Source organism: Mandrillus leucophaeus, unplaced genomic scaffold (assembly GCF_000951045.1).
Source record: "Mandrillus leucophaeus isolate KB7577 unplaced genomic scaffold, Mleu.le_1.0 Scaffold9, whole genome shotgun sequence".
NCBI lineage: Eukaryota > Metazoa > Chordata > Mammalia > Primates > Cercopithecidae > Mandrillus > Mandrillus leucophaeus.
This window is the reverse complement of record NW_012109807.1, coordinates 735,609-750,586: the sequence shown is the minus strand read 5'-3', so window position 1 is coordinate 750,586 and position 14,978 is coordinate 735,609. Positions and strand designations below refer to the sequence as shown.

The 14,978-nt window shown below is 42.3% G+C and overlaps 1 long non-coding RNA gene across 1 annotated transcript; it reads right to left on the bottom strand.

Annotated features, from left to right (window-relative positions):
- Positions 1-4,115: 4,115 nt before the first annotated feature.
- On the bottom strand, positions 4,116-13,253 carry LOC105531603. Its single transcript, XR_001004828.1, has 2 exons — positions 13,177-13,253; positions 4,116-4,640 (listed from the first exon to the last, which is right to left on the bottom strand). It is a non-coding gene; the product is annotated as an uncharacterized LOC105531603 (long non-coding RNA).
- Positions 13,254-14,978: the final 1,725 nt, after the last annotated feature.

Sequence of the window (14,978 nt, the reverse complement as noted above, 5' to 3'; positions counted from 1 at the left end):
GGCGGGCGCCTGTAGTCCCAGCTACTCGGGAGGCTGAGGCAGGAGAATGGTGTAAACCTGGGAGGCACAGCTTGCAGTGAGCGGAGATTCAGCCACTGCACTCCAGCCTGGGCGACAGAGCCAGACTCCGTTTCAGAAAAAAAAAAAAAAAAAAAAAGGCAGGTGGAATTGCTCCAATAGGCCATAGGGCACTAGGGGTCTCACTGGCATTTTCACATTGTGATTACTCTCACTTTCCATACCTTCTTGCTTACGTCACTTAAATCCAGTCACCCAAACCAAAGATTAGTAAAAACGAGACATATGATAATATTCGTAATAGGTGTTTAGCCTCTGCCTACAGAACCTTAAAGCACATTAATTTAGAGGAAAATAAGCAGTTATCTGACATATTTGGGGGTAGGGAACCCAAGCACTTATTTACATTTTTAATTTCCATTACCCTGTTAGTGAACATTAGCGTGCTGTCTAAAACTGCAGTAATCCGGAGATGACCCGCCTTTGAACAGGGAGGGAACCATTAAGGGAAACAGCACCTGAGTTGTGGGAGTGCGACGCACTGACTCTGTTTCCAATTATTTACATGAGCAAGAAGCTGAACACGACCACATTCCCCACTGATGTGCTTTTTTGTGTAGCTTTTCTGTCACTGGTGTTGCATATCGTGGGTACTAAGTAAATGATTTTGTATTAAAGAGATTAATTTGCCTCTTTCCAATATGATTTGTACCATATGCAAAAAAACAAAACAAAACAACAACACAAAACGAAAAATAATTCCGGTGACACATCCGTGAACCGAGAGAGTTAACGGGTGAGAGCTTTACCATTCAAGGCACAGGGAGAGCTAAAACAGAGGTTTTGATTGCATGGGCAGCCCCAGATCAGCCCTTAGCTGGACTAAACACACTTCTAGAGATTGTGTTTTTTGCTATTTTGTTGTAAGCAATAGGAGGTCCCTTTGGTAAACATTAAAGAATTATAAGCAAAACAATAAATAGATGTTGTTGGGACTCAGAGAATCTAATTTACAAGTACCCACTTAAGGTCTTCAACTATAAAATTCAGATATCCACATTTATTTTTATCATGGCCATGCAAAATTATGTAGAAGGAGAGATGATTTACAACGTCAGAAAACAATGCTGTTGCTAGAGAAATTTTCTTGGGGTTTCAAGATAGGTCACACCATATTTTGGCCATGAAACGAACAGCATGTATAAGTTCTGACAGACACGAAGCAGCTGAAATAATGGTCATACCAAACGTAAATGAAAATGATCCATCCTGCATGTACAATTCCAGTGCTTTCAGAGAAATGAGGGTTTTACTACTTTTCCAGATACTGGCAAGTTTTACCCTAATAAAGCCCAGGGACAGTGTGGCAGTGAATCAGGAGAATTGGGGGATAGAAGAATCCAAGTCGCCACACTCTCAGTGGATTTCGGGAACTCCAGGGGAACCGTGGGTCTGTAAAACACATGCTGTCTTTCTGAAGAGGCGTTGTTTCGATCATTCCATAGGTAGAGGCTGCTTTGAGCAATACTTTTGGCGTTACTTTGAGTCACGCCAAACACACTTTGCATCCTTGATTAAGACTTGCACCTCTACGCACTTTCCTGGGCATGGTCTATTCTGTTTCATTATCATGCGCCCAGCAACAGACCCATTTCTACTGAACAATTAGAAGGTCATAGACCTGATCAGGAAGACTGTGGCCTCCACCTTCAGGAAGCTTACAATCTACTTAGAAACATGACACACACACACCCATAAAGAGATCACAAACCTTAGCAGGGCGTGGCGTGCCACTGCAGTCCTGGCTACTTGGCAGGCTGAGGTGGGGGAACAGCTTGAACCCAGGTGTTTGAGGCCCTCGCACCCTGCATCCAACATGGGCAACAGAGCGAGACCCTGTCTCTAAGAACACTAACAATAAATAATAATAATTTTATAAAACTAAAAAGAGACCATAAACTCACTTTCTAGGTGGCCAAGTATATCCACACAAGCAATGGAGAGTACTCACTTTTCAGACAGCCTCCAGAAAAGGGAGAGAACTTTTTTCAGACCCAGTGGCTGGGGCACTTTGCAATAGTGCAGAATTTGACACACCACAACGGCTATTATGGATGGACAAGGAGCAGCCAAGAGAAGGAAAGAGGCAGATCTGTGACCCAAGCTGCAGCCCTTGCAATGGGAATAATCCTCATCCTCCCTGTGTGCTGTGTGTGACACGGGCTTCCCCAGCAGGGCACTGGCCCAGCCCCTGCTCTACCGGAGGGTACTGTAGCTTTGCTTCACTCTCCCTCCCTGCTTAATCACTGGCTCAGATGACAATCCACCCCAGGCAAACAATGCTCATGCAGAGAAGAAGACAGCCAGGCCAAGATCAAATTTTTCTGAAAGTTTTCTTTCTTTTTTTTTCTACATCATCTCAACCTTCCTTTTTAAATAAGTGGACTTGCAAATAGATCTAACTTCAAAGATCTCATTGGTCAGTCTTCACTGTTTATGCACCCGGGCAGGGAACCATTCAAGATATTATTCTTATTTTTTTAAATCTTCTTTTTCTATCTCTTCAATAGCATCTGGACGATCTTTCCATTCTTGTCTGGTGATAATGAAATCATTAAAAAACATACCAGAACCCTTTTTGCTTATCTCTGTGCCATTTGGAACATATGTGAATAAATTGAACACCACTTGCTCATTGGTTTTCTATTTTTTTCCCCTCTTCCCTTGTTTTTAAAAGCCCTGTTTGAAATCCGTTTCTGAAAGACCCAGCATCTGAGTTACGTCTGACGCTGGGAGGTATGCCTCCACGTCGTCCACATGGCCTTGATCTAGACAGCGAGCCATAATCTACCCAGCACATTTTTGTGGCTTAAGTGACCTGGAGTCTGGGGCTTTTCTTTGTTGAAGATTTTCTTCAGGTTTCAAGTTGATTTTACACCAATAATGGTCATTCCAGCTTGGGCATTGCACAAATAGTTCATAGATGACCATGGGGAATCCAGCTATGCTGTTGGGTCTAGTAGCTAAACTCTCTTGGAGGGCTTGACTTAGATCAAAGAGCATCTTTCCCTTTCTTGGAAACCACATTGCCAGCCTTTTCCAGCCAAGGGCCTGCTTGTGTTAAATGAGAAGAGAGAGACCCTGGCTCATCCCAAAAGAGGCCGCCCTGGAAGAGATGGAAAAGGCTTTTCCAGGAGGAGTCTGCTCAAAAGCATAAAAGGGTCAGCCTCCAGCTTATCACTCAAAAAAGTTTTTAAAGCCTTTTTAAGGAAACAATTTTAACCCAGCTGCACTTATCGATCAGTGATTTGATTTTGCTTTGTTAGGAGAGACTCGTAATCTGCTTTTAAATGTTTTTTGTTTCTGGCCTTCTTTGATAGCAAGTTCTGCCTAAGGCTACTTCTCAAACCTCGTCACTGGAGCTTTCAAGTCTATGTGAATAACTAGAATAATTTTAATCTGGACCTTTCTTTATCCCCTACTCCCTACCCACTCCTGTTTGCAGCAGAAAATGTTAGGGGGTTGTAAGAATTTTTTTGTTTTTTTAAATCAAATTCTGCCAAACCTAAAACCTATGAAAAGGAATCATTTGTCCTTTAAAAGAGAGAGAGAAAGCAAGGGAGCAAACTCTATTTACAAAGTCAGAGGGAGTCAATCTGATTTTATTTTCTCAAGTACATTCAGTGAGTCTCAAAAAGAATGCAAGTTCTCGAGTCTTGTCTCTGCTTGGTATAAGCCACAATTAAAAAGTACATTTCAGAAATATATCTGAATCACTGTAGAACGTACTTTTTTTGCAACAGATAGGTTTTATAGAAGCTTTTTTACTTGTAACTTGCAAAGATCGTACTCAGTAATCATGCCTTTCATGACATTGTGAACTATAATTTTATCTCACTAAGCTACCATAAAAGACTGCTTGTTTTATTATTATAGTATGCACTAAAAAACAGAACCTATGCTCCTCATTTAACTAATCACTTCTGATATTTCTCAAGCTAATGGGAACCAAAAACACTTACAAGATATCTGTTCGTTGATTTTCTTAATGAAATGCACACCTTTTTTTATAATGCAAGCATATGCGTACACATGTATGAACTTTACAAGTTTATTTAGCGAGAAACCAAATATGTGAGGAAAGCAGACTTTTCAAGTGGCGCTTTAATTGTCATTCATGCATGTTCTACAGATCATTACCGAATGTTTACAGGTCCTGCATGGAATGACTTTACACCAAAGAAGAGGGTAACATATCCTCATTGTTTATAAAAATGACAGCTCCTAATGGACCATATTAGCTTTAACACAAACTATTAAATCTCCTTCATTACTTTTTGCTGTGTTCTGTGTCGGCGTCTCGTTAGCTCTGAGAAGTGGGTGCAAACTCCTAAGGAAACCTGAGCACACATTGAGACGATTAGAGATCATGGTTATTAGATAAGCCTGGGGAGGATGTTTTCCTTGGGTTACTCACAAGCATTTTGAAAGAGTCGTGTTCCAGGTTTGAGGTCCCGTGTTTCTTCCTCTCAAACTATGAGCAGCTGTAGCACATGACCTACTTCTGTAGGGCCCTGTAATGATTTCCTTCCTTCGGAGGCTTCAGGAGTCCTCCTTCTGCCCTGTGAAAAAAAAGGGACAAATATTTTAATCCAAGCAAAATGCTGAAGCAGGTTTTGTTGGTTTCAGGGAAGAAACTCAATACAGCTCCAGCACTGAATGTAGGCCTCAAATTGGAACCATCTGGGCCGCAGAAGGGCTCAGAGACCTTTGGGGAAGGCAGAGACAGTCTTGCCTAGGGCCGCAGCCCATACACCTGCAGAGATGGCCGACGTCTGGGCAGGCCCTGGGCTCACCCAGGAACTGGAGCCGCTCCCACGGTGGCAAAGCCCCCACCGCCTGGCATTGCAGTTGGGAATACCACGTAAGAAAAGGTGACAACTGCTCAGAGGACGACTTCCTCCATGAATACTCCTTATAGTGAAAGGAAAACCCCATGATTCTTTGGAACATATTTGACACAAATTAGACATAATTTCCTAATTTTTGCTTTTCAGCAGACTGGCAAGAAAGTCCTCAGGAAACCATAGGTGGGTATACACAATATTTTTAGAGTTATCCTTAACTAGGGAAAGAAAAAGGCTTTTACAACGCAACGCATGCCTGTTCGGTACTCTCCGTATTCTTTTTTTTTTTGGTTTAAAGGGTTGTTATGATTATTATTGACTAGTTTTCCTTTTTAACTAAGTGAAAGTGCTTTTCCAGTGTTTTCTAATATCTAAACATAGAAGACTAGGCCAGCTGTTGGAAGGTTATTTTAAATAAAGTATTTTTAAAAATTTTATATCGCGAACTTCCCATGGGTGAGGGATAAGAGTATCAACCCATTTCCAAACATAAAGGATGAGGACTTTTGCCCAAAGATTAGAAATCTTGTCATGTGATTTTAAAACCAGTGCAGAATATGTTTTCTGGAAAGAAAATAGGACATAAAGAACAGATAGAAATTGTACAAAAGTTGTGCATTTAATAAATATATTTTCCAAATATTGGTTGTTGAGGAATATATCATTTCCAGTCTGGGTTTTAAATTATTTCCTGTGGTTAGAAGTGCAATGTGGCCATGATAGAATCCTAAATAATATGACCAAATCTGACATCCTGAGAGTAGAAGCCCCACGACAATCTCAACACCAAGGTCAGAGGATGATTTATTGAGAAAGGATCAGTCCCTGGAAAAGGTGACAATTCAGAAAAAATAGAGGTGCTTGAAATTTTGAGCTTAAATTCCTAGAAGTGTACATTTATCTGGTTTCTTCTAGCTAATCTTTTTCAAGAAGCCAGTGGACCACAGTTTTTTGCTTATTGTAAGTATATTTATTAATTTATTATAATTAAATCTGTTGACTGATGGAAATTACACAGTGAAGACATAGATTATATGTATGATTAAAATGTTTAATTTTTTTTTAAATTAAGAATTGTCAGCAAGAATACTTTTTTTTAAAAAATCCCTGAATAGAAAATAAGTCCAAAAAAATAGTATTTGGACTGAAGGCTCACAGAATGTCTCTCATTTTTAAAAGTTCTAAGGATATATCTGTTGCAAGGTTTCCCAGCACATCGTTAGGGGTGACATGAGTGTACGGTGTTTCGTTCTGAGCTGTTCTCACATGCACACTTCACCACAAGCCAACTGGAAGGGGTGCGGGAGGGTTGTGTGCGTTGGGCTTACTTTTTTTTGCCCTGTTCCAAATTTATATGCATGAATCTAAATTTTTAACCAAATCTTTGTTCTCTTTCCTCTTGAGGCTGCTTCACACTCCTGCCTACGCACCCAGCTGCACCCAGATAGCTCTTCCTCCCTCCCCACCCCGACAGCCTGCACCGCTGCTCAGCTACAGGGTGAGACTTAATGGAGCTGAGCGGAGCACTTCCTAGCGAGCTTCCTGCAGAGCAGTCAGCCGAGACTGGGAAAGGCCCACCACCAAATGCCAGGAGCCAGGTGAAAATCAGAGGGTCAGCCCTCTGCAGGGGCAGCCTCCAAAAAGCGTCTTGCTGTCATTTAAGGGTATTAGTTTGATACCTTTAGGAAGGCTTTGGGTTTCTCTAGAACACAGCCACTGTCTCATTCATATCGTTCTGCGAGAATGCCTGTATTCAGTATCGGGGCTAAGGTGACCCACCAACTCCATCAAGTTGCGAATTTCTGAAAAGTATCAATACCCAGCCTCAGAAAAGTAAGAAATTCTGCTGTGTGTCTTCGCACGTATTTTTATTTTTACTTTATTATTACTCTTATTATTTTTAGAGAGAGTGCCTTGTTCTGTTGCCCGGGCTGGAGTCCTGTGGCAATATCCTAGCTCACTGCAGCCTCAAACTCCTGGGCTCAAGTGATTCTCCCGCCTCAGCCTCCTGAGTAGCTAGGACTACAGGCGTACCACCATGCCCGGCTAATGTTTCATTATTTTAGAGATGGGGATCTCATTATGTTGGCTAGGCTGGACTCAAACGCCTGGTCCCAAGTGATCCTCCTGCCTTGGCCTCCAAAAGTTCTAGGGCTACAGGCATGAGCCACTGCACCCAGCCTTCCTGAGTATATTTTTAAATAAGGGTTTCGTATCTTCAACATAGCCCCTAAATTAAAGCAGTGATTATAACAATCACACGGCAACTAAAGCCAACGTTCTGATGGTTTTATTTGAAAAGCACCATTCTCTACAAATGGGAGCTAATCAATAAAAAATACACATATATTTGAGAGAAAAGCCCACCCTGTCCTCAGGAAAAGCAACCCGTAGAGAATGGGCAATTTCAGATTGATTTATGAACTGGGAAAGTACTTCTGATTGTGTTTTAATTTTGTCTTTGGCCAAACTGGTCAGGAGGTGATGAAGACTGACTTCCCAGCCCTTGGCTGCCAAATCTTAACTGCCTGAAAACTTACAGAAATGCTTGATTAAAACTAGAATAAAAATCTCCAGTTGCCTTCAGCAAACCACAGCACAAGGGTGGGAAAAACAGTGCCAGGTTGCAGTTTAAGTATAGTTACTTGGCGCCTGCTGAAAGTACTGCTCCCTTCCTGTTTAATAATTAATTCAACTTTAAAGCCCCAAGGATCTGGACTCAGCACCAGCTTCACAAAGCAGTACAGAAACAAAATGCTTCCAGAACTGGAGGGGGGGATAGAGGAAGAAAGAATCTAACATTTCAAGAAACATCACCACATGGGGCCGGCAAGCAGGGGGTGGGGTTTGGAGGTGGAAAGATCCAGGGTGGAGAAATTCAAAATAAAATAAATACACACAAAAGCAAGGTTATTCACGGCCACTGGCACCAGGACCGGGAGCGGCGTAGCGAGCCGGAAGTCATCCATTTGGGAGGCAGGCTGGGTGCCTGTAGGCTAGTGGGGCCGAGAGGGTAATGGGCTCAGTCTCCGGAAAAGGAGACCCAGCCTTGCTCTTCAGCAGTGGCCTCTGCTCATTAGTCAGCGCATCGTGCTGGAAAAGGCATCCAAGGTGGGCAGTCATCCCTGCCTTCGCGCTCCTCTCCCTCCACCCCACCCCACCCGCACAAGTCACCCTCCAGGGGAAAGGCCAGATAATGCCCGATGTGAGGGCGAAAACCAAGAAAGTTCCCAGGCTTAAATATTCAGTCACAGAAGTTAACACCCAACACAGCAGCAGATAACTGCAGAAGTGTGTCCCCTCCATCCAGTGGGGCACCTGCACTGTGCCTTGTGATTTTTCTAAGTTGTTTGCTTTCTCTAAGCTGGTGAGTCCAGCCAGGAAAGTGATGCACTGTAGATGCCGAAAACAGGCAGAAGCTGCTTAAGAGCTGATCAAATCTCTTATCACACACAAGACAGGAGGAGGAATGTGTCCAGAACGACTGCAGCAGACCCCCCTCCAACCGCACAGTTCAGTATGAAACCACACGGACTGTTCTTCTGTACTCCAGGAAACCTAAGTATCCCAGCGCAGTGCCAAGAGATGGTCTCACCAGAAATGAACAGATTAATTAAACAAAACGAAGGCCCAAGTGGCCAGAGGAAAGAGGAAAGCTATTTAAACCCAAATTGTATTTACTTTTTGCTTATTTTTATTATTATAAAGAGTCATGAGATAGAACACTCACACACATCCCCTGAGATTCCGGTTGGGTATTTTGAAATAGACATTCACATAATTAACTGGTTGAGTTGAACAAATAATAACCTGAATACTTTCCGTAATCCTTAAAAAATGGATGTTTTTAATACTCTGCGATTGCTAAAACTAAACAAATTTTCTTTATATTTTACTTTATACATCCATTAGTTATAAAACATTTGAAGTACATTTCCTTTGTATGTTTCCCTCCACTGCAGATTGATGGTGTTGCCTTAAAAATGTAGCAGCTGTATTTTAAAAATAGGGTTTTGCATTCCTCTTGACTGAGTTCTTAAAACTATGCCAAACTCAAGTTTGAAACTAGTTTCCAGTTATTAAACAATTTCAAAACCAGAAGGTCAATGTGCTTTTCTCTATTTTTGAGGTAGTGAATGTCTAGTTGCTGCTTTTTATTTTTCAATTTCAAGTTTGGTTTCAAGCTCATGCCCCTGTTTTCTTACAAAGCTCATTGTCCTAGACAGTGAATCCTTCCTCACAGTAACATATTCCTTTGTGATGAGAATAATTATCTACCAGTGTATCTTTTTTTTTTCTTTTTTTTTTTCTGAGACGGAGTTTTGCTCTGTCGCCCAGGCTTGAGTACAGTGGCGTGATCTTGGCTGACTGCAAACTCCACTTCCCAGGTTCATGCCATTCTCCTGCCTCAGCCTCCCGAGTGGCTGGGACTACAGGCGCCCGCCACCACGCCCGGCTAGTTTTTTGTATTTTTAGTAGAGACGGAGTTTCACCGTGTTAGCCAGGATGGTCTCGATCTCTTGACCTCGTGATCCGCCCAAAGTGCTGGGATTACAGGCGTGAGCCACCGTGCCCAGCCCAGTGTATCTTTTTTAAAAAATAAATTTGGATATTTCTATGAGACAGTGTGTTGTCATGGAAACAGCACTGGACTATGAGCCAAGCCAGCCTCTGGGCTGGTCCAGCACTAGCTGTACATCCTGGCAAGTTACAAACCCAAGGACACATCCCTGAGTGTCAGTGTGTACTGCTGCTAAAGGAGGAGTTCTTGGTGCTTCTCTCCCTGCACTGTGTCTGCAGGGAACCCCTTTTCAGGGGTGGGAAGGGAAGACTCGCACACACACAGCCCACTCTAAATCAGTCCAGACTGTGATGAGTGCTGAAATGGAACCATGAATTAAATGAACCAGAAGATCTATAAGGCCTGCCCAGCTCCACAGATCTCTGATTCCATGTGAATCATGGATTCACCAACTGGGTTATGCCCAGTCACTGGCCTCACTCACTCAATGCTCACCATGTCCTGCTCGCCCCTGTCCAGCCTGGCCTTCTTCATACAATCCACGGGGATTTGGCGGTAGTAGCTAATTTGGAAGATTAGATTAAATAATTTGGAATATACCCATGGATATAGATGTGCCCTAAAAAAGGGAAAAGGTGTGGCCCCATGATTAAAGAGTGGAAATCAAGCTTAACTCTTGGGTAATCAGCATATGTGTAGGGCAAGTGTATTCTATTCAAGATTTACCCACAAGAGGCAAAAATACTGTGTCAGAAGTTAGCAGATAAAACAGGAATATGAAGAAAATAGCACAATTTTTTTTCTACCTTTTTGTGATCCTCCCTCCCCATGGTTTGGAAGATTTTGTGCTAGTCCTCAAGTGTGGGGCCTAGAGGCTGATGGGACAGGGGTGCTTACCTCAGTTTTCTCATCTGAAAAATGGGGATTTCAACCTCAGAAGGTTGCCTTGATGATTATCTGAGTTAATATATGTAAATCTCTTGGTAGAATACGCAGAATTTACCAAGTTCTAAGTTGATGTCAGCCATTATTATTGAGTTAGGAGAGCTTTGTATTTTGTTGTTTTGTTTTTGTTTCTGTTTTTGAGACAGAGTCTCACTCTGTTGGCCAGGCTGGAGTGCAGTGGCACAATCTTGGCTCACTGCAACCTCTGTCTCCTAGGCTCAAGCAATTCTCCTGCCGCAGCCTCCTGAGTAGCTGGGATTACAGGCGTGCAGCACCACACCCAGCTAATTTTTGTATTTTTAGTAGAGATGGTCTTGAACTCCTGACCTGAGGTAATCCTCCCACCTTGGCCTCTCAAAGTGTTGGGATTACAGGTGTGAGCCACTGTGCCTGGCCTAGGAGAGCTGTGTTTAACCAAAGAGCTAGTGACTAATAATACATAACTAGTACTACCATACTGAAATGTTTTGCCTCTATATGCATTTGCTAGGGCTGCCATGACAAAGTGCCACAGGGTGAGTGGCTTAAACAACAGAGATTTATTTCCTCACAATTCTGGAGGCTCCAAGTCAGAGATTAAGGTGTGGGCAGGGTCGATTCCTCTGAGGCCCCTCTCCTTGGCTTGTAGATGCCACCTTCTCCCTATGTCCTCACATGGTCTTCCTTCTGTGCATGTCTGTGCCCTAATCTCCTCTTTTTATAAGGACACCAGTCACATTGGATTAGGGCCTATGCCAATGACAAGCTTTAACCTTAGCTTGTTAAAGACCGTATCCCCAAATACCATCACATTCTGAAGTACTGGGGGTTAGGACTTCAACGTGGGAATTTGGTGAAATATAATTCAGCTCATAACAGCCTCCACATCAGTAGAAGCACGGCTTCCATCAAGAGTTTTAAAATAACAGAAGTTCAGATTTGCATACACAGGTATGTAAATGAAAGGGATCAACCTGGAGGACATTATTAAGTGAAATAAGCCAGGCACAGAAAGACAAATATTGCATGATCTCACTCATAAGTGGAATCTCAAAAAGTTGCGTTAATAGAAATAGAGAGTAGAATAGTGGTTATCAGAGCCTGGAGAGGGGAGGGGTAAGGGGAAACAAAAGAGGTTGATCAATAGATACAGAGTTGTAGTTAGAATGGAAGAATACATTGCGGTGTTCTATTACATAGTACGGTGACTATAGCAAATACAATGTTCTGTATATTTCAAGATGGCTAGAAGAGAACATTTTGAATGTTATCACTACAAAAAAAATGATAAATGTTTAAAGTGATGAATATGGTAATTACCCTGACTTAATCATTTATACAATGTATACATGCATTGAAACATCACACTGTATCCCATAAATATGTTCACTTATTATGTCAATTATACATAAAAAGTAATTAATTAAAAAAGAAAAAAATGGGAAACAGACTCTATCCAGACCCTTGAATACTTTCACTGAGGTGAAGCTGCATGCTCTGTGACTGTTCCCCAGTACAGAACAGACACTCACAGTCTGTAGACAAGTTCAAATCAAGCAGAGGTGAGGGCTATTATACCACCAGTGGAATTGATCAGTGTGATATACTTGTTGAGTCAACTCACGAAGGTTGGATAACATAAACCAACAGAAATCTGCTTGAACCTGGGATCATCCAGGCCAGAGAGGAGGCTGACGAGTCGCCGTGGTCCTTGGGTGACTTGACCTAGCACTGAACTCTGTGACCTATCAATCCATGAAAAGACAGAAGGAAATATTTCACACATGCAGTTCCACACCATGCCTCCATGAGTTCAGTGACAGATAGAGCTGCCCTTTCCCACTGCCTTCCCTGGGAATCTTCTGTGAAATACCTAGTCCATAGCTGCTTTTTTGCACCGTGGCTATGTCACCCCTGCCCTTGTGCCAGAGCAGATTGAGTTAAATATTTAACTCATTTCTATTTTAAAACGTGTTAACTCCATAAGTTTAGATGCATATTCATGATTCTTTCAAATATTTTCTCTTTTGGGCTCCTTCAGACTCTCGTTTTGGGATTTGCTAAATATGTCAGCCCGAGGAAGGTATTTGAGCAGCATAGTTTCATTAGATATTGGTCACCACAACGCTTGAGCATGAAGCTTTCAGAGAAAATTAAAGTGAAAGAAAAAAAAAAGATCTAGTATTGGTTATTAACTCCACCTCAGGGTGACTTCTCTTCAGGGGCAATTAAATAGCAGCTCTGGGCTGTTAAGTTTAGTGGCTTTACTTGTAGGTGGCACACTCTTCTTCAAGGACAACCTCCATTCAGATCTGCTTTGATTTTTATCTGATGACACTGAGGCTGCCTCTGCAAAACCAGATTTTGTTTGAAATTGTAGATGTGACCACATCTACGTGCTCTGACCTTTCTTCTTTAAGAATCAAGTTTTGCATTACCAGGTAAATGCCCTTTCAGTGGAATTTTCATGGAACACTGGGGACATCCTGTGGTCAGCTTGGTTTAAGGCAGCCAGTCTTTTCAGCAACAATTGTAGGGAATAAAGAAATAAATGTCCCACACAAATCCTAGTTTATTTTGCAAGAACAAGAAGATAAAAGAAAAAGAAAAGAGAAAAGAAATACATTCTTGTTCTTAATAATCTTTGCAATATAAACCTCTCTTTTTTTGAGCAACGCAGTTTTTCAGTGAACGTGGATTGAGCAATTATTTTTGTTAAGGACAGATATTTTCCTGAAACAAAATACAGCTTCATCAGAATAGAGGAAGAATGCCACGACATCAGGCGTTGCTCCGCGATCATACCTGGTTCTTACCATCTGCTACTGTAGGTTCCCTGTGCCTTGGCTCAACTTCTGGTCCTCGCAGGAGACAGCCTTCTGCAAAAACGCACACAGCATGACTTAAAGGGAAAACAGTGGGTATTTTGGCAGTTTTACACCACAGATAGTGCACCAGTGACACTAAATTGAAGTCGTTTAGTTGTAAATGTGATACTACATTTGACGGTTTCCACTGGCAAAGCACTGAGCTGCCCACGTTGAACAGAGGCAAAGAAATGGAACTTGGGGAGCAAAGACAGTCACCAGAGTAGCAGACCAAAGGGGCTTGTAAAAGCGTTTGTCCAGTCATTTAGAATCATAACTCAACTCAACACACACGGTACCAGGAACAGCCAGCTCAGTTTCAGCAGTGGAAGGCAGGCAATGGAGTTTATGTTGTTCTTCTGTTTATTAAAGACGGATGGGAGCACTTGACAGAAAAATCAAACTTCTGGTCATGGCTCATTAATCCCTGTTGTATCTGTCAGGGGTATGTGTTTGGAGTTCCAACAAGCCTCTAGAAGGAAGATCACGGCTGAGCTTTGGTATTTTCTCAAATTTTGAATGGAAAGAGACGCCAGTCACCCAGAAGGAGAAATAGAATACGAGGTTATTTTTAACTCACCTACTTCAGTGGTTATTAAACATAAGTGAGTTGGTTTAAGATAAAAATGATTATGGTTAATAATTTTATTGCCAATTTTTGTCATAGGGCTTTCTTCAGGAGAAGCAGCAAGGTAAAAACAAATGTGGAATAAAGCCAGATATTATGGCTGTTCTAGGAAAAGCTCAGCTTTTGGAGATAGATCTTTGGGTGAACCTGTGCAGACTCTCTGTGTGTGCCTGTGGTCACTGAAGTGCAGCTTCTATCAAATTGTCTCCGGCCTCCTTAGCTGTAGATGGAGATAAGACCCTGGTCTACCCAGACTGTTTACATCAACCCAGAAGACAGGAGCAGCGCTATTCTGATCCCTCTGTTGGAAACAATGGTTCTTTGTGAGAAGATGTTATGTTTCAAAGCCTCCACTCTGTGCTGGCTGCACCAGCACAGCTGATCAAGACCACAGGACCGGAAGCGTAGGTTTTCCTGCTGACTCAGGGCCTGGGCTCTAAGATCCACATTTCTGATTCTCCCAAAGCCTCAGGTTTCTTGTGTGTAAAAGGTGCATCATTGACACTCATTTAGCACATACCTTGGAGGATTTCTTAAGGATTAAATGAGATAAGGCACATAAGTACTTAAACACAGCACATGGTCCATAGGTGGAAGCACTTGTAAACGTCGTTCTTGGGGTTGCTATTAGTAATATCATCATCTCCATCATCAGAGACAGTGTCGTTTGCTCTAGGTTGTGATCCTCCACACAATATCCTCAATCCGCTTGGCAGGAGTAGCTGGGAGGGACAAGGAGAGGTTGGAGAAGGGTCCTGCCAGCTCAATTTATCCCACTGGTTGGGGCAATGATTGAATTAATACTTTTGAACTCCATTCTGGGCTAGGTGCTGTGAATGATACAGAGAAGTTTTAAATGTCATCTCTGCACTCAATAAACTTAAATCTAATCCATGTTAGTGGGTACAGGAAATTATCTGCACAGGCAATCTTAGGTCAATAGCTTTCAAGTAAAGTAGGTGAAACCCCTAAAGGGAGACTAGTGCTGAGTGGATCAAGAATTCAGGAGTAAGCGGGGAATCAAACCAAGCACCTGCTACACATTTGGGTTCACCCCTGGAAGCTAAGGATTAGCTGGAGTCATGCCTCTGAGGGCTTCCAACAGGGTCCAG